The sequence below is a fragment of the Sciurus carolinensis genome, chromosome 3, assembly GCF_902686445.1.
Source record: "Sciurus carolinensis chromosome 3, mSciCar1.2, whole genome shotgun sequence".
In the NCBI taxonomy this organism is placed as follows: Eukaryota; Metazoa; Chordata; class Mammalia; order Rodentia; family Sciuridae; genus Sciurus; species Sciurus carolinensis.
In genome coordinates, this window is record NC_062215.1 from 36,233,159 (window position 1) to 36,253,441 (window position 20,283).

The window sequence follows — 20,283 nt, forward strand, 5'->3', positions numbered from 1 at the left end:
CACCCCTCTCTGGGGAGAAGGGCAGGTCCCAGCTCATTACTGGTGGGGGTTGGGGTGGAGGTGTCAGATTGAAATCACTCCTGGGTCTGTTCACAGCTTCCCTGTTTCATTAACACCTCCCTGGTGGTCTTAGCTCATCCTGCTAGGAGAGGCAGTCCAGAAAGTTCTAACTGCCTCCTACCCAGCCCTGAGCTCAGTGTCCCTCACTTTCAGGTCTTTGCTCCAGAGGTGCACAGAGGGGGTTTTATGCAGGAGAAGCAACCCATCGTTCTCCCTTCTTCTGAAGGTCCTCAGGTGGCCCATCCTTCACCTGCCCTCATCCAGGTCTATCCATAGGTCCTAACATCCCAACCCTGCTGCATGACGTGGTGTGAACGCGGCTTGTCTTGGGGTCCAATCCCCCCTTGCCTCTGGCTATCTAGATGGCAAGATGCTTATCCTCCAGAACGTGAATTTGCCTTTTCTATAAAATGCTGATATCACACCTCACAGGGGTTAGCATCATGCCCTACAATTTGCTATCAGTTGAATAATTGATAACAATTATTTGGGAAAACGACTCTCAGAAATATCTTTTTAAAAGCAGAAACTTGTTTAGATGCCTGGAGTAGGTAGAAGGGAGGCAGGGCCAGAGTTGGGGACCGTTAGCAAGTCCCCAAGAAGCGAGGAAGAGCATGAACTCTGACCCCAGTAATTGGCCCAGCTTCTTTCCCATATTGGGAAGAGGGGCCAGGAGCCGAATTGGGACCAGAAGATTTATATCTCGGGCTCTTCTGGGGCTACTTCGAAACAAGTTTCCTCTCCACTACACTCCAAGAAGGATTCTTAAGAAAACGCCTGTCCTCCACCCGGGCCTGTGCCCTGTCTGTCATGATATTCCATTCGGAGGACACCCTTCGCCAGCTGCTGGGATGGGGAGGAGGTTCTGTGCTGGGCCTTCGGCACCGCTATGGACCACCTCTGGTTCCTCTGGCTCCTGGCTTTTTTGCCAGGGTTTGTGGTGTCAGAAGGAAATCTCTGTGAGAAACAGTACCTTTTGTGGCTTATGGGCAACCTCAAAATCCATGGATTGAACAGTTTCCCTTAGAAAGCAAAACTGGGAAGACAGTGGGCTTGGTCCCTCCATACAAGGAGTCTAAAAGGCCCGCACCCCTATATCAACCACTGCAGGCCCTGCAGACACATAACCACCCCCGCCACCCAGATTATCAAGGTGGGAATCAGTTTCCCAGGTCCCTGCACAGGCCAAGCACACATTGGGTATTTAAAAATGACACGTGGACACAGGAATCAATCCTGAGGTTGGAGACTATTTGTGTCACCCTCTGCCTCTCTATAGTGGGTCGGAGGGGCAAGTCTCTCAGCACATTTCCAGCCGGCCTTGACCTTCCACTCTCAGACAGCATCAGAGGAGGCGCGTCACAAATTGCCCTGCAGCCGCAGCTGCTCTTGATTCTCCTGAACAAGGGAGCTAATTGAGGGCTGAGGGGCTGCTCTGTAGACCCCCCTCAGCCCTTGGGCTCTGCTGAGACCATCTGCACCCAGGCCCTGCACAGATGGCTCCTCCCACAGATGGGGGTACCAACATGGGGCTGGATCTTGTCTAAATCCGAGCCCCTGAGGCCAACGCACACGCTTACAACAATCTCACCTTGGCGGGTACGAGTCCTGGAAACCAGGCTTGGAGCAGAAGTAAGGAGGTGTGATTTGGTGAGGGTGGTGATGACGAGACCCGTGGTTATTCCGCACCTGCCACGTGCCCACAGTATTCCAAGCCTCATTCAATCCTTAAAATGTTTTGGAGTAGGTGCTGTTACCAACTTAGCAGGGACGCGTCACTTGCCCAAGGTCATGACGGGTACACAGAAGGGTTTAGGAGGGAGGCAGGGAGCTGGAGTGGGGGAGAGAATGTCCCCAGCTAGGAGGCTGCTGCTGAGACCAAGACAGTTCTGCACCCCTCCCGTCCCCTCTGCCTCCCTGCCCCCCACTCCAGAACCATCTTGACAAACTCTAAGTGGGGCATCCCTGTGGGGGGAGCACTTGCTGGGCTTCCCACTAGGCCGTGTGGGGTTGGGTGCCGGGTTCAGGGCTCCAAGAACCTTGACTCCCAACACCAGACCTGGGTTCAAATCCTGGCTGTGCTGCTAAATCTCAAGGCGCAGGCCTTGCATGAGTTTCTTCACCTCTGGGCTTAGTTTCCTCCCTGTGAGGTGGAGCCAGTAACCGCTTTCTCCCAGGGTTGCACCAAGCTTGCCCTGGGTGTCCCTGGCCCACAGTAGGCCTTCAACCACCCTTCCTTTTATCCCTCTTCTTTTGAGGCTGCTTCTTTGCCCTTTTTATCTCACGTCTGGAGTCTCTTCAACACTCACCTCTGCTTCTGATGTTTGATGATCACTGTCTGCCTGCCTGGCTGGGTCACTGGGACTCCCTGTGGCTGCCCCTTCACTAGGCCTGTGCCTGCACTCCCTGCTTGTCCCTCGCTTTGCCTCTCCCCTGGCTCCCATTGCCCTGGGGGCTAATCGATGGCAGCCGCTGGTTATTGATTGGAGTGGGCGTCCAAGTGTGGCTGCCAGAGGCTGGTATTGATGGACAGAATTGGTACTGAGGCTGGGGTGGAGTGACAGCTGGGAGCCTCGGGCTGCAGGGAAAGTGGGGCTCCCCCTCCCATACTGGGACACTGGAGTGGGGATCCTTAAAGCTGCAGACCCCATCAGGATGGGAGTGGGGTTGTGGGTAGAGGACTTAGCTCATATTGTCAATTACAAGTATTTACTGAGCACCTACTATGTGTTGCAGATACAGCAGTAAGTCAGCAAAAAAAGTGAGTGGGGGGTAGTTAGGACTCATGGAGAGAGCATGAGTTGACCTGGAGGGAAGGAAAGAACTTTCCCAGCAGCAGAAACAACAAATGCAAGGGTCCGGGGGCGGGGCAGGCCTGTGTCTGTAGCTCAGCCAGGAGGCCCGTGTGGCCAGGGAGTAGTGAGGAAGAAGGAGAGTGGGGTGGGGCACTGTGTCACACGCGTGTAATCCCTGCTGCTTGAGAGGCTGAAACAGGAGGATCCCAAGTTTGAGACCAACCTGGGCACCTTGGTGAGACCCTGCCTCAAAATAAAATGAAATTAAAAAGGAGCAGGGATGTAGCTCAGAGGGAACGCACTTGCCTAGCTCATGTGAGGTTCTAGTTTCCAACCCAAGCTCCCCCTGCCCCACCACACACACACACAAAGAAGAGTGGGAGGAAACGGAGCCGAGAGCGAGTGGGAACAGAGTGGCATGCTGGGGCTGGACAGTCAGCCCGGGACCTGCCCCAGTTCCAGGTTCCATCCTGGGTAGCCTCCACACAAGGTAGATTAAAGACATGTATTTTGTTTTTTTAATTTTTTTTTTTTCAAGAACATGATAGAGTTTCATAAAACTGCTGTCTAGGTCCCAGGCAGGTCACCTGCCTTGTCAGTGATTATGTCATAATGATCACATAATGATCACAACAACCCTATGAGTTGGGGAGACTCAGAGATGTGTGGCAACAAGTCCCAGGACACGTAGCTAGGAAACCATCAAGCTACAACCCAAACTCAAGTCTGACTCCCAAATCTTTGCTATTGTTACCACTTTAACCATTTTTAAGTGTTCAATTCAGTAGTGATCTTTTCCACCTTACAAAACCAACATTGTATAACTTTATTTTATAGTTTGAGACAGGGTCTTGCTAAGTTGCTGAGGCTGGCCTCCAACTTGCCATCCTCCTGCCTCAGCCTCCCAAGTTGCTGAGATTACAGGCGTGTGCGACCACCCCTGGCTTCACTGTCCACCTTTTAAACAGCAGCTCCCCATCCACCCAGCACCTAAAAACCACCACTCTATTTTCTATGAGTTTGACAACTTTATTATCATTATTATTGTTATTGATGCTGAGGGTTGAATTTGGTGGGCACATGTTCTACCCCTGAGCTATGCCCCCAGCCCTGAGTGTGGCAACTTTAAATGCCCTGTGTTGGCAACATCATAAGTATTTATCTTTTTATGACTTATTTCATTTAGTATAATGTCTTTAAAGTCCATCCATGTTGTAGTATGTGTCATAATTTCCTGCTTTTTTTTTTTTTTTTTTTTTTTCTTTTTTGGTACCAGGGATTGAACCCAGGGGCACTTTACCACTGAGCCACATCCCCAGCTCATTTTAATATTTTTTTTAGAGACAGGGTCTCACCGGGTTGCTGAGGCTGGCTTTGAACTCAAGATCCTCCTGCCTCAACCTCCTGAGCTGCTGGGATTACAGGTGTGCACCATCAACCTGGCTAGAATTTCCTTCTTTTTTAAGATTGAATAATACCCTCTTGGATGTATATACCACATTTCCTTTATCCAGCCATCCATTGCTGGGCACTTGGGTTGCTTCCTCTGCTTGGCTCTTGTGAATAATGCCTCTGAGAACAAGGGTGTGCAAATCTCTTCAAGATCCTGCTTTCAATTCTTTTGTTAAATACCCAGAAGTGGGATCGCCTGATCATATGGTAATTAGAGTTTTAATTTTTTGAGAAATTTCCATAACAGTGACACTATTTGACATTCCTACCAACTGTGCACAAGAATTCCAATTTCTCCTCATCCTTACTATAACACTTGTTATTTTCTATTTTTTTAAAAAGTAGTAGCCATCCTGGGAGGGGGGCAAGAATGGAGGAAGGAAGGACTGTATAGAGGGAAAAGAGGGGTGGGAGGGGTGGGGGGAAGGGAAAAAATAACAGAATGAATCAAACAACATTACCCTATGTAAATTTATGATTACACAAATGGTATGCCTTTACACCATGTACAAACAGAGAAACAACATGTATCCCATTTGTTTACAATAAAAAAATAAAATAAAATAAAATAAAAAAATAAAAAGTAGTAGCCATCCTAATGGGTATGGGTAGATATCTTGGTAAATGTTCTTTTGGGATTTTGTTTTGTTTTGTTTTGATTTTGATTTTGGTGCTAGAGATTGAATCCTGGGTCTCTCTAGCACTAAGCTCTACCCCTGGACCTTCATGGTGGTTTCAAGTCCAAGAATTTATAAATTTCTCCCCTGATTTCTTCTATCACCCAACCATCATTCAAAAGTGTATTATTCAATCTCCATGTGCTTGTATACTTTCTATAGAGTTTTGTCATGTTGATTTCTAATTTCATTCCATTATGATATGATAAGATGCAAGGAATTGTAGCAATTTTTTTTGTATTTGCTAAGAATTGCTTTGTGGCCTCAAACATGATCTATTTTGGAGAAGTTTCCATGAGTGGCTGAGAAGAATCATCATGGTTTCAATTTGCATTTCCCTGATGATTGGAGGCAATGAGCATCATTTTTTTTTTTTTTTTTTTTTGGTACCGGAGATTGAATATTCAGGAGCACTAACCATTGAGCAACATTCCCAGCCCTATTTTGTATTTTACTTAGAGTCTCACTGAGTTGCTTAGTGCCTCACTTTTGCTGAGACTGACTTTGAACTCAAGATCCTCCTGCCTTAGCCTCCAGAGCCACTGGGATTACAGGTGTGTGCCACCACACCCACCTGGCAATGAGCATCTCGATGGTCATTTGTATATCATCTTTGAAAGAAGGTCCATCCAAACCTTTTGCCCACTCTTCAGTCTGGTTATTATTTTTGAGTGATTAGGGACTTCTTATATTCCAGGTGTGAACCCCTTATCAGAAGCTTGCTGTGCCAATATTTTCTCCCATTCTGTAGACCGCCTTTCGCCCTGTTGATGGTATCCCCTGATGCACGGAAGTGTTGGATTGTGATGCAACCCATTTATCTATTTTTGCTTGTTACCTGTGCTTTTGGTGTCCTAGCCTAGAAATCATTTCCAAATCCATTCGAAACCATTGCCATTACCCACTCCTCTACACTGTTAGTAATTCTGCCGACACATTTAGGAGGGTGAGGGGAAATGGGGGGGATACTGCAAAGGTTGAGATAAGGGTGTTTGGCCAGGAGAATGGAGGTTCCAGGTGGTGGTGGTGGGGGCAGAGATGGTGGTATTCGAATTATAGAATAGCTTTCATGGGATTGAGCAATGACCCAGAGGCAGAGATGGCACCAGGTGGTGGATGTCCCTCTGCCTCTGCCTGGGCTTGAAGATGCTACCTACGTGCCCCCCTCTTTTCTTGTACGTTACACCCAGAGATCTCCCACATAGCTACCAGTCCAACCCATCATGGAGAAAAAAATCAAATCTCATTAAATGCCATTGATTAGCTTCCAAATTTGTGGCAAGTACACTTTGAAGCTCCTCAGTGTACTGCTTGCCCCCTGTCAGCCCCCCGCCCCCCTGTCACTGCAGTGTCATTGGGGAAACAGCGCTGCTAGGGCTGGGTGGTGGTGTGGAGGGCCAGGGGCTGGGGGTCTGCTGGAGCTCCCAGCTCCCCTTGGCGCCTTGGTGGCAAGACCCTGGATGTGCCATGGATTTCTGGGGACTGAGTATTTCCGCGTCCGGCTTTCCCCTTCCCACAGGACTTGGGCAGAGGCATGTGTATTCCTGTGGGTGTCTGTGTGTCAGTGCGTGTGGTGTCCGTGTCTGTCTCTGTGGGTGTGAAGGCAGGGGTTTGGCTTGCGGCTGGACTCTGCTGCTCTGCTGCCCTGACAGAGCTGACCCAGGGAAGGTGCATGACTGGGGACGAACCCAGGCTATGTTTCTCCCCCAGGGGCCAAAGACTGGGTAGTGCTCTTAAAGGGGCTCAGGCTTCTCGGTCCCCCTTCCACTCACCCCTGTCCCTGTGTCTTATTGGAAATGGGACAACAAGCATTAGATTTGGGGTTCTGAGGTCTGATGGAAAAGGTTCCAGTCCTGATGGAGAGAGGACAGGAATTCCTTCCCTGTGCCTAAGGACCTGAAGAGCCCAGGAGAGAGAAGGCTGTGGAGGGGGCTGGTATGAGGGGCTGTAGTGACTGCCTGGGTCATATTCCTGGGGTAGTGTCAAACATCAAGACATAAGAGAGAAGAAAATTACAGACAGGGTCCCTTTGTGGAGGTGCGGAGGTTTGCTGCCTAGTTATAAGCTGAACCACTTGTCTCTAGACCCCTGCCTGGGCTGGAGGTCAGCTGTGGTCCTGAACTGGTCTCAGCCCCAGAACGCTGCTGAGATGCTCCACACCAAAGCTGGATATCTTGATGGAACTTTATATAAATTTGGGGTGTGGGCTGTGTCTCCAGGTCTGTGCTGTCAATGAAACCAAGTCCACCTCCTGCCCAGCCTGCACAGATGTGTCATGCAAGTTCTCCCAGCTGCCTCTGCCCAGGAGCTGGAAGTGGCTCTCTGTGTTCCGGGGACAGGCCAGATTTATGGTACTGGGAGAAATATTTAGGCCTGAGACAGTTTGGTTGTGTTAATTATGGAAATCTAAAGATAATCTATATTTAATGCTGAATTTTGTCAAATTTGCTAAAGAATTAGGGGAGCGTGTGCAAACAGTGACACTTCAATGAAGAACAAGGTGCAATTAAACTCTGAAATTTACAGTGGAATAATTGGAGAGCATGACAAATATAGTTATCAGCAGCAACTAATTAGGGGTCTGCTCGAGGTTTCTGGGCTTGATTAATCTTGCCTGGGTGCTAATAAGTTATGTGGGGCTGAGGATACCCGTTTTTGCCTCTGGCTTTTTTCCCACCCTTTCTCCAGAGAATTTGGGGGTTGAGAATGTGACCCATTCAGTTCTTCCTGTGGAACAGCTGGGCCTCAAGGGAAGAATGGGGGCTCTGCTGCTCCTGTGCTGAGACCCCTCTCCAGCTAAGGGTGGTGTGAATATCTTGAGCTGCCGCCACTGCTCGGCATTTCTTGTTGGTTGGTAAGTTCTTCTTGATGTCTCACCTTGAGACTTGTTGGGATTGGGGACTGAGATTTAGGGTCTAGCTGGGTTCCGTGGTCTCCGCATTTCATGCCCTGTGGGAAGGGGTCCATGCATCCCGCACACACCCTCTGTGGCCCGGGGTCTCCCTCCTGAGTCCTCCCAGACTCTGTGAATCTTCCTTGCTGCTGACTGTGGCAGCCTGAGATTAGACCGGTGATGAGCTCATCGCCCGGCTGGAGTGTGGCCGGCACCCCGGGAGCCAGCGCCAAGCCCCACTGTGAGCATTCCCCTTCCTCACGCTGTCTTTCATTCCATCCTGGAAACCTCTGTCAGACCTACTGTCCTTGTCATCCTTCAAGAACCCTCCCAGAGAGGGGTCTCTGACCTGCTGTGGGGAGGGAGGAGCCCCAAGAACTCTCCTCTCCACCACCTGCCCTTGCCTCAGAGGGTCTCCTGACTGCTGGGGTTCCCCCAGGGTCCCCCAAGGCCAATCCCGAGACACCTTCATGCCACCTCCTGTTTTGCTCAATGTCATCTGCTGCAGGACAGGGACTCTCGCAGCATTAGATGAAGTTGATGAATCTAAAATGGGAAGTTAGATGTACTGTGAATGTCTTTGATACTCAGAGCTCTCACCACCGAAGCGTGTGCGAGTGTGTGTGTCACGGGAGGCTAGGACCCTGCTGTGGCCAGTCAAGAGAACTGCAGAGAAGGGGTGAGGAGGAGGACAGGGCTTCCAGAATGCCTGCCGAGGTGTCTGGGTTAGAGTGGTCCTCCCTCTGAGAGGAGGTGGTGACTTCTTTGAGCCCTCAGTTTCTCTTCCTGCTTTCAGGATGAAGAAGAACCTTAGGGTCTTGGGTTTTTTTTTTTTTTTTTTGTACTAGGGATTGAACCTCAGGCACCTCACCACTGAGCCACATCCCCAACCTTTTTTTATATTTTATTTAGAGACAGGGTCTTGCTAAGTTGCTTAGAGCCTCACTAGATTGCTAAGTCTGGCTTTGAACTTGCAATCCTCCTGCTTCAGTTCCTGGGCCACTGGGATTACAGGTGTGCACCATGGCGGCCGGCCTCTTGGGCTATTCTTGACCATGTCGAGTCTTGGTTTCCTTTTTGTGGAACAGGGATGATTACTGCAGAGTTGCTGCCCCTTCACTCCCATCTGAGGCCACCATAGACCTCTAGGAAAGGGCTGGAAGCTGAGAGGCCCTCACTAGGAGCCTCTCTCCCTCCTCTCCCGCTCCTATTCAGCTCTCCAGTCCTACGCCTTTCGGGTGGCCTTGCATACCTTTTTAACAATGCTCAGGCCCTGGCAGGAAGGATGCTGTGGTTGGACCCAGAACTGGGAACTGCACCCACTGTTCTTCCTCTGCACGCAGGCAGGGAAGCCATCTGCTTGAGCTGCTATGCAGAGGTGAGAAAGGGCCCGTAAAGGTCTTCTCTGGGGCCAGCGTGCTGCTTTTGTTAGTGAATAACAACAGCTGGGAGTAGATGGCTTCAAGTCACCTCTACTTGACTATCTTTCCCAGTGGGCCCAAGTGTAAACCAGATCATGTCCTGTCCCTGCTCGGAAACCTTCAGCAGCTCCCCAGCGTCTCTAGGATGAAGTACAGCCTTCTTAGCCTCATGGTCAAAGTTGTCTGCAGTGGGCCCAACCTACCTCCCATTTCCCCTTGGACCTCTTGAAGTCCCTCAAATGATGTTCAAACTCCCGTAGCGTCCAAGAGCTCTTATTAGAGCTGTTTCCATGACCTGAAATGCCTTTCTCCTGCTTCCATCCCCGCATCCACCTTCCTACCCAGTCTAATCCCCTCCCAAAACTTCCCTGATGCTCCTAGTTATGTCACCTTCACCCCCATTTTGCTTCGACCTGGTTGCAGAACGGTCCTTTGCACTGTCAGACTCTTCCACCAGAGGGCGGTAGACACCGCAGGCACAAGCAAAATGGACCCAGGATTGGCTGCAACCCTCCTTGGGCCTCCTGTCCTCCCATTCCCCACCTTTTTTTTTTTTTGGTACCCGGGATAGAACCCGAGAGCAGGGGTGGGGGGTGGCTCACCACTGAGCCACATCTCCCACCCTTTTTAATTTTTATTTTGAGACAAGGTGTCACTAATTTGCTTAGGTCCTCACTGAATCGCTGAGGCTATCCTTGAACTTGCGATTCTCCTGCTTCAGCCTCCCAAGCTGCTGGAATCACAGGCATATGCCACCTTACTTGTCCTGTCCCCTGGACTTTTAACCTGGGGTCCTCACTGCTGGACTTTGAGGTGAGAGGATTTGGGGTCAAGGTATGCTGTGTTCCATAAACATGGGGGACACACTGAGATTTGGATGAAAAGGATGGAACTAGCTTCTGATGGTGCAGTTTGGTGAGCTTGCCAGTCATCTCTGAGGTCCTTGGTGTCCGGGGCAGGGCTGAGCTGGCCCAGGCTGCTGATGGGAAGACTCATCTTGGTCGTGACTGTATCTCGCAGAGATGGGTGAGTCTCGGGTACAGAATGCAATGGGTGAGCTGAGCCTCAGAGCCAAATGCTGAGGGTGCTGCAGCCTGGAACAGAGAGGACTTGAGCCCAGGCCTCTCTGACTTTCAGGTTGGTGTGTTTTCCTCCATGTCAGTTATTCTGATCATTGGAGATCCTGGCCTAATCCTTCCCTGTCATGGTCTCATCTCCTGGCTTCAAGGCAACTGCAAATGGTACCTTAGACCTCAGACCTCAGCTCCCAAATCTTCATGTGCTCTATGTATCTGTGGCCCTCTGCACCACAGCTCTCTGTAAAATGGTGAGGAAATGCTTAGTCTCTTCTTGAAAGGGATGAAATGAGGCGATGGCTGCAGAGACCCCTCTACCTTAGGATGGGTGGACCCCTGTGAAACGGGGCTGGAACATTCCCTCAATGTTAGGAGCTCTTGGTCTGCCTCTTAGAGGCTGGGAGGGGGAATACAAATGCCCATGGCTTTCACTCAGCCCTCTCTGGGGGAGGAAAAGCAATCTGGGGGTCTCCTTCTTCAGGAGCCTCCAGCCCTAGAAGCTGCTGGAAGTGATTGGGCTCCGTTGCCATGGCTACGTGGGCCAGCTGCCTGCAGGGCCGATCCCATACCAGCCGCGTTGACCTCACTTAGGATGATTACCTTTCGGCAAATAAAATAATTGTGTTAATAAAGAGGCTGTTCGCCCCTCATCCCCCACCCCGCTTGGCCTGCTTCCCTTCCCCACCTGGGGCAAGAGCAGCATCTCCCAGCCTCTTACCACACTGGCTGGTAGCATGCTGGACTCTTCAATAAGTTGTGGGCTGCCATCCTTCCTGGGTTTTACTCTTTGCCAGTTTTAACCATTGTCTACCCTCGCCATCTTGTCTTCGACCTCCTCAGCTAAGCAAAGTCTTTGCTGAAGTTGTGCTGATGAGATGCTTCTCCTCATCTTGTCTTCCCTAGACATATTTTTGAACCCCAATTAGGCCTCCAAGCTATATCAAGCTGAATCTATTTATTGAGGATCCACTGTGTTTTACAATCTTATGAATGCCTTTGCAAATGTCCTCTATTCCCTGTACCAGTTGTGCCAAGCAGAAGCTTTAATACCATTTTTTTTTCAAGAGAGAAAACAGAAGATTCAAAAAATAAAAAGGGTTTTTTAACAGGATTAGAGACCTGGGCCTATCCAGCCTCTGCACTGCAGAATGGGCTGTCCTAGTAGTCACATGCCTGCCGAGGCCTCAGTCCTAGGAATTCCAGAGGGGAAGAAGTGGAAGGCTCCAAGTCAGGAGTGGAGTGGGGCAGGAGTCGAGGAACATACCTATAGGAAATAGAAATGCCAGAGGTAGAGTGATCGGTGCTGAGAACAAGGGATCAAAGGTGATCCTGGTGAGGAGGATGAGACTGGCGGTTATTGAACCTCTCTGGTCAGTGGCCGAGGCTTTGCAGCTGAGAGAGCCACGTTCATCTCATGTGATGCCACCCCATTTTACAGATGGGGAAAGGAAGGCTTAGAAACTTGAAGTGAAAATTTTCAAGGTCATACAACTGATGTGGAGTCAGGATTCAAACCAAGAGCTTTCTGCTGTCCCTGTCTGTGCTCAGGGCTCATCTGACTTCTTCAAGCTGCCTGGACGACCAAGGACAGAAGAAGAGAGGGAGAGAGAGGGGACGGGGCAGGAAGAGCAGACTTTACACACAGAGGTGGGGTCTCTCTGAGGTCGGAGAATGGCCGAGCTGCCTCCTTATTTGAGGCTCTCTAAGAGGAAGGCTTGCTGAAAGGGGTTACCCAAATTGTGGCCAATTTGGAAAGTTTACTTTTTGCTAGTGAACCACGAAATAATGCAATGCGACTGGGCTATTTGAAAGGTCATTTTAAGCCTTACAAATAACTATTAAGTCAGGCCCCTGCTTGTGACAGAGCAAACCTTTCAAATTGTGAGGGAACTGTCCTCACTGGAGTCTGGGGTCGCTCTGTGATTGGAGGGTTAGTGTCACTCTGACATTATGTCAGAAGTCTAGACTTGAATGTCTTCATGAAGACGAGTCCCAGACTAGAAACCCCTCTATTGGACCCCAGTCTTCAGTTAGAGGTCCTATCCCCTGGACAGAATGAACAGACATGGTCAGGCCAGGCAGGCAGCGGGGGTGTCCTCTAGGCACACTAGGTGGCGCTCAGGTATTGGTCAATCCTGGGGCTGCGCTGCGGCCACAGAGCAGGGTGGACCTGGCTTTGAAGGGAGCCTGGTTTCACTGGACCTGATACCCAGCGAAGGGCATCAGGATGTCAGATGTCATGCTGGGTGGGGATCAGAGGCTGTGTACCTCCTACATGTGACTGGTGGTTACTTCTGGGGTTCCCAGTGGCTGGGGCTGAAACAGTAGCAATGAGAGCGACAGGGAGACCAGAGGGGAGGTGGAAGGGAGGGCACGTCTGCAGGGCTGCCAGAGCAGCCCGATCTGAGCCAGGGCATGGGAACTATCCTTTTGCTGACCACCAAGGGCCAGGCTTGTGAACCCAGGGTCCACCAGGAGGGGCGGTTGCCCATCTTACTTGCCCTTGGAACCTGAGCAGAGAAGAGGCTCGGGGGGTTATTTGTAACTTCTCAGCTATTATTAAAGGAAGTCTTGGTGAGAAGCCAGCTTTCCTCCAAGGACAGGACGCGGGCATAGGACCCAAAGGCCTGGGCTTTTCTGTCCTATTTAGCTGTGTCCTAGCCACATGATTTTGGCCAAATTACTTAGAGCCCTGCTTCATTCTTAGTGCAGTGAGGATGAGGATATCAGGTTTCAGGGTAGTTGGGAGGCTTAAATAAGATCACGCCCTGGAAGGTACTCAGTATGCCAAACAGGAGGCGTCCCTCCTGCTCAGTTAGTTTGTGACAGTGGCATCTCGCGTCTCTTCCTGCCTGCAGGCCCCGCAAATACTCAAATACTCTCTGCTATTGACTGATGAACGCCTAGGGGTGGAGGCAGCTGGGGCTGGCAGCTCTCCAAAAGGGGCCTCTGAAACCTCCCCCTGGGGGTCCCTCCCTGGGAGGACACTGCCTTACACTGTAGCATTTTTCCTATTTAGAAACACACATCTTGGAGCCGGGCCTGAGCGCTCCAGCATCTGCCCTGCATCTCATTCCTTGAGGGCCCCTCTCTGTGTCTGGGACTCTGGGATCTGGAGAGAAAGGACACCTCCAGCACCCGCTTGGGATGGGTGGGTAGTGGGCAGACTTGCCTCTTTTTCAGAAGTCTGTGGGCTTACTTCCTTCATCTAGGGCAGGTAGGGAAATGAGGCAAGGAGAAGCCTGGGACGGCTACAGCTTTGAACCCTGAATGTGTCCCTGTAGGTCCATGTGTTAAAGGTTTGAACCCTAGAGTGGCTATTGGGAAGTGGTAGAACCTTTGAGAGGCGGGGCCTAGTGTAAGATCTTTAGATCTTAGATTGGTGACGATCCCTCAAAAGGGATAGTGGAACCCTGGACTCTTCCTCTCCCCGCCCCCCTGCCCCCCCTTGAGGTGAGCAGTTTGCTCCATCACTAACTCCCTGCCATTGCTATCTGGAAGCCCCACCAGAGCTCTAGAAGCAATGGGTTCACCTGATCATGAACTAGAACCTCTAAAACTGTGAGCCAAAATAAACCCTCCCTCCTTCCTTCCTATTTCCCTTTGTCTCATTTTTCTTTTCTTTCCTTTCATTCCCGTCCCTTTCTCTCTCCTTCCTTCCTTTCCTCCCTCCCTTTTTTTTTTTTTTTTTTTTTGGGTGCTGGGGATTGAACCCAGGGCCTTGTGCTTACAAGGCAAGCACTCTACCAACTGAGCTATCTCCCCAGCCCCTCTTTCTTTCTTTTCTTTCTTTCTTTCTTTCCTTCCTTCCTTCCTTCCTTCCTTCCTTCCTTCCTTCCTTCCTTCCTTCCTTCCTTCCTTTCCTTCCTTCCTTCCTTTCTTCTCTTTCTTTCTTCTCTTTCTCTCTTTCTCTCTTTCTTTCTTTCTCTCTTTCTTTCTTTCTCTCTCTCTCTCTCTCTCTCTCTTTCTTTCTTTCTTTCTTTCTTTCTTTCTTTCTTTCTTTCTTTCTTTCTTTCTTTCTTTCTTTCTTTCTTTCTTTCATGTTGGGATGTATCTTGGGCCTCACACATGTTAGAGAAGCATTCTACCACTGAGTTACATCCCCAGCCCAACCTTTTCTCTTTTTAAGTTGATTCTTTCAGGCATTCATTATAGCAACAGAAAGCTGACAGACACAGGGACAAACCACAAATCTCAGTTCCTTTGGATGGCCCCTGTTATTCTGAACTCCCAGGGGAGAGGTCTCAAGTGACTGGCTGGAGAGGTATGAGGAATCAGGAGAGAATTGGGCAGGAAAGGTCTGGGAGTGGGTAAGTTGAGGAGGAAGGCAGGGGGGTAGACTTATTCAGTTAACAAACATTCCACAAATGTTTAGCCAGCACTTCATGTGGCCATGCCCCAGTCTGGGTGCTGGGATTCAGGGGGCCCAGATAGACAAGACCCCTCCCCTGCAGAAGTTTCCACAGAGTCATGCTGCTTGGGGAAGTGGCTTCCCAATTCTTCTACCATCTCTAAGTTTCTATTTTACCATCTGCCTGTGGGATTATCCTGAATGTTAGATACATGACAGGAACTTAGCTGGGGGCCAGGCTTTTAATAATTGTGAATGTCTGTGGATTTTTCAGTATTATTGTTATCACTAGCTCTGGAGCATGTGACCTCCAGCAGATCTCTCACCTTCCCTGAACCTCGGGTTCCTCATCTGATAAATGGGTTCATAACATCTGCCCTGCACCCTTGAGACCCTGTTGTGGGGTTCAGTAATGCAAAAGGGACTGTTTTGTAAGCTGCAAACACAGAGGGGAAGAACCAGTTGAAATTGGGGAGCATGTGCCAGCGTGGAAGCTTCCAGCATTTGTGCTCCACCTTGCAGACGGCTTGGGCTCAGGCGAATGCCACCTGGATGTGCTGCACCCTGGCAGGTCACACGGAAGCCTCTTCCTGGAGCCCTGTGGGGCTGGGACTCAGATGCTGGTGGAGGCCTGGAGATGAAGGCCAGGTCGAGGCCTTAGGGAAGTCAAGAAATAGAGCTTTCTCAGAGGCTGAGATTCCCACCCTTTCTCCCTGCCTGACTCTGGGCTGGGGACTGAGCAGAGCTGTCTGTAGAGTTAGCAGGGTCTCATTTCCCTTTGTGATACACTCTTCCTCACACTGCCCCTCAATTCCTCCCTCACCAGACCTCATTCCTGCTGCTAAATTACAGAACAACTCAGAGGGCACGTTTTTTGTTTATTTGTTTGTTTGTTTGTTTGCAGTACCAGCGATTGAACCCGGGGTCTCTACCACTGAGCTACATCCTATACAAGATAAATTTTACTGTGTATACTTACAGTACACACTTTGTTGTTAGGGGTACACATAGGTAGTAAAATGGTTCTTATGGTAAAGTAAATTAACAGGTCTGTTGCCTCAGAGAGTTATGTTTTTGTTTTTGTGGCAAAACCAGCTAGAAATTTACTCATTTAGCAGGAATCTCAAATTCAGTACATTTCTGTTACCTATGACCCTCATGTTGCATATTAAATCTCTAGGTCTGCTTATCCCTACATAATCTGCTACTTTGTATCCTCTGACCATTTTCTCAACTCATCCTGAGAACCACTGTTTGATTCTCTACTTCTATACTTGTATAGTTGACTTTTTTTTTTTCTTTTTCTTTTTTTTTTTTTTTTGGTACTGGGGATTGAACCTAGGGCATTCAGTCACTGAGCCACATCACCAAACTTTTTTATTTTTTATTTTGAGACAGGGTCTCACTAAGTTGCTTAGGGCCTCACTATGTTGCTGAGGCTGACCTTGAACTTGTAATCTTCCTGCCTCAGCCTCCCAAGTTGCTGGGATTACAGGTGTATGCTACTGCTTTTTTTTTTTTTTTAAAGATTCTACATGTAAATGAGATAATGCAATATTTTGCTTATTTTATTATTATAATGTCCTCTGGTTCATCTATTTTGTGGCACAAGGTGGTATTTCCTTCTGTTTTAAAGCTGACTTTAAAACATTTTGTGTGCATGTGTGTGTGTGCATGTGTGTGCACGTGTATGTCCATATCCCAGTTTTTGTATCCATTTACTTGTGGCTGGGCACTTAGGTTGTCTCCACGTCTTGGCTATTGTGAATAAGGCTGCAATGGACACGGGTATGCAGCTGTCTTTATGAGTCAATGACATCATTTCCTCTGAGTCTATGCCCAGAAGAGGGATTGCTACCCCAGAGATTTCTTCTCTGCCTTTTTTTTTTTTTTTTTTCTTTTTCTTTTTTACAGTTGTAGGGGTTGAACCCAGGACCTTGCATGTGGTAGGCAAGTGCTCTATCACTGAGCTACATCCCAGCCCTTTTTATTTTTTATTTTGAAATGGGGTTCCACTAAATTGCTCAGGTTGGCCTTGAATTTGTGATCCTTCTGCCTCACTCTCCCAAGGAGTTGGAATTACAGGTTTGTGCCCCAGGGGTTTCTCTTGTGTGTACATCCTGGCTGCGATGTGGTGAGCAGAAGGTGCCTGCTCACCTCCATCAGTCTCTTTCGGATCTGGGTTCACTGATCCATCCCTCCCTGCCCACTCAACCAGTCAGCTGAGTGGGTTCAGCTTGGAACCAGGGCTGAAAAAGGAAGGACCAGGAGTGGGTGGGTGAGGTCTCCCACTTGGGAGCACTAGGAATGTGTGTATGGGTGCCATATATCCATTTCTCAGGAAAAGTGGTAGGTGGTAGTGGGATTTTTCCAAGCAGGGCAAGATGGGATGTTGACAGGACCTACTCTGTGGGTGGATATGCAGCCTCCATGGGTCATGGTGTCAGAACTGTGAATTCAAGCCTCGTCTGTAGGGTCGATTAACTGGAACTCGGGCAATTTTGTGGCCTCCCAACTCCCCACTCCTACTGCTTTTCTCAGCTCATCGATTGATCCATCAGGTGAAAAGTGTCATGGGGGACAAGCCATGGGCAAAAGCCAGTCGAGAGGAAAGTGGGGGACACATATAGTGGCTGCTTTCCTGGAGCTGAGGGTGAGTGAGCTCAGACTGAAAGGGAGCTGTCCTAAATTGGGTAGGAGTGAACCCTAAATGGAATGCAGTGCCGTGGGGAGAGAGCAGGTAGGCTTCATGAGGTGGACAGTTGCTCGATTTTTTTCCCCTGAATCTCTGGATTTGCTTCTTTCCCTCACAGTGGCCACCCCTTCTGTCTTTCCCCTCCACAATGAGATGCTTAAAGAAGATAGGGATGGTAAAGGTCCCCTTGAAAAGATTCCTTCCCTTCTTCTTCAACTGGTCTTAACCCCATTCCCATTCCTCAGAGAAAAAAACAAAACAAAACGTGGTGTTGGAGGAAGATGGAGGCGAGGCTGTGGTCCCACAGGGTCCTCAGGTAATGAGAAGGGACAGCCTTCCATTGGGTGTTAGGGCCACCCACGTTTCATCCTTGGTCTGGAAGAGCAGATACACAAGGAGGATTCTGTTCCCGGCCAGAAATAGACCTGAAAGGGATTTACATTACACTGCGCACACAACCCTCTTTTTTCTTTGAGGGAGGACTGGGAGATGGTGGTGGGAGGGAGGGAGGAGGGGAGGAGAGAGGAGGGGGAAGGAAGAAAAGAGGAAAAAGGAGGAGTGAAGGAAGAGAAGCGGGGAGGGAAGGAGGGAGGGAGGAGGCGCAGGCAGCCTGCTGGTGAAGCAGGAGCTGCTTATTTTATTTTGCTTGTTTCTGGAGCAGACTTGCAGAGCCTGTCCCTGGCCCACCTCAGCAGGCAGGAGGTGACAACCGGAGCCACAAGAGGAGCTGGGCATGTGTCTCACCTGCTTCTGACTCTGTCTCCCTCTGTCTCTGATTCTCTGCCATTCTTTCCCTCTTCCTCATCTCTTTCTAGAGAGACAAAGCCCAGCTGCCTCCTGGGCTCCACTCAGCTAACCAGAAGCTGTGCGGGTGAGGGTGACATTTCTTCTCTCTCATTTTAGACTGAGCTTGGGATTTCTCATGCCCAGTTACTGAGGTCTGGCTTTGTTCCTCTCTGGGGGACTACAGTGGGTGGGGAACTGTTTCTCTGTCCCTCCAATTTTCCAGAGTCCAGCTGGCCTCAAAGGGCTACCAACTTATCTTCCATGGAGAATCTTTGACTCTCCAGAGTCCCTCTTTCCAAATCATTTCCCGTCTTTTCTTTTTTTTTTTTTTTTTTTTGGGGGGGGAGGGGTCTTTATCATGAAATTTCACATACAAACTGCTGTAAAAAAAATTCAATCAATGCAAAAGGGTGGACAAGTTCCCCTTTCACTCCCTGCCACCCATCCTCTTGAGCCCGCTTGCTGAATCTAATTTCTTTTAGATCTGGGTTAGTTTTCTATCGCTGCTACAACAAATTACTATAAATCTAAATAATACATGTTTATTATGTTGTGTTTCTGGAGCCCAGAGCCCTGACTGGACCTCACTGGGCTCTAACCAAGGTGTGGGCAGACCTGTGTTCCTTCTGGAGGCTGGAGGGAAGATTCGGTTCCCTGGCCTTTTCCAGTTTCTAGGGTCTGCCTGCTTCTCTCCTTCTTCAAAGCCAGTAATAGTGGGTAGAGTCCCTCCCACAGCTCCTTATCTGTCTTCTGCTTCCCTCTTCAACTGTTAAGGACCTTTGTGGTTGCTTTGGGCACACCCAGCTAATTCAACTTTGCTCCATTTTACAATCAACTGATTAGCAACCTTAATGTCCCTTTACCATGTAACACATGGTCACAGATTCTGGGGACTAGGATATACGTGGGGCCATTATCCTGCTACCATGATATCTTTGAAATAAATAATATTTATACACAGACTGACTCTCTTTCTCCCTTAACACACACAAATGTGAATACACTATACTTTTCTTTCTCTTCTTCCTTTCCTCCCTCTCTCCCTTCTTTTCTTTTCCTTCCTTCTTCAAAAAAGGATCCAAAGAACTTAAATTTCTAAACATTTACTTTCCTCTCAAATTTTTTCTGGATTTTCCCTGCCTTCAGGGACATTTTCCTTACTAAGTACCTGAAAGTACTGAGCACTGAGTACCAGCTTTCACATCTGTGGCCTGGTTTAGCTTCCCACATCTCTGGATCAGGGGTGTTGTTCTCTTTTTACAAATGGGACGACTGAGGCTCGTGGATGGTTGAGCCAAGATCTGAAGCCAGTTCTTTCTCTGGCCTGAAGGTTTCGGGTGTTTCTGCCCTGCCTTTGAATTTCCTGCCTTCAGTTCGTGTGGATCCACACAGATACTTTCAGAGTAGAGCCCACTGTCCTGTCGTTTTAATGGCCCCATGGCAGTCCATCATGTGAATGGATCGTCATTTTGTTTGGTCACTCCCTCATTGTGAAGTGTGTGAAAGGTATCTAATTTCTTGTTATAATAAATGTGACCGCCCTGAGTATTTTGTTCAAATGACTGTCATCATCTTCATCCTCAGTCTATTCCATGAGCAGGTTCAGGAATGGAATCATGGCTCTGCCTCCCAACCAGGGCTGGTGGTGGTCAGTATCTGTTATCTTGACCCAAAGCCTGACCAGTGTACAGATGGATGGCGGCCACCTCTTGTGGCTGATTTGGATTCTCCTCCAGCCAGAAGAGGTTACGGAGATTCCTTCAGGGGCTGGCACACTGATGCACTATAAATTCTGCGTGCACATGTGTGGCAAAGCTTGGATCTGTTTCCCTGACACACCGCACCTTCTCAACATTTCAGAGCCACTACCACCACTACAGAAACCAAGGGCTGAAACGACCCGCGCTATAAATCTGCATCAAACATTAGCCAGATGTTAACAACAACCAAATGACCAGGAATATGGCTAGCTGGTTTGACACAGAACTGCTAATGCATTTCCCAAAACATGTAACATGTCTGGAGACTAAATGTGGTTGAATGATATAAACATGCAGCTTAATCTTTAGCTCTAGTC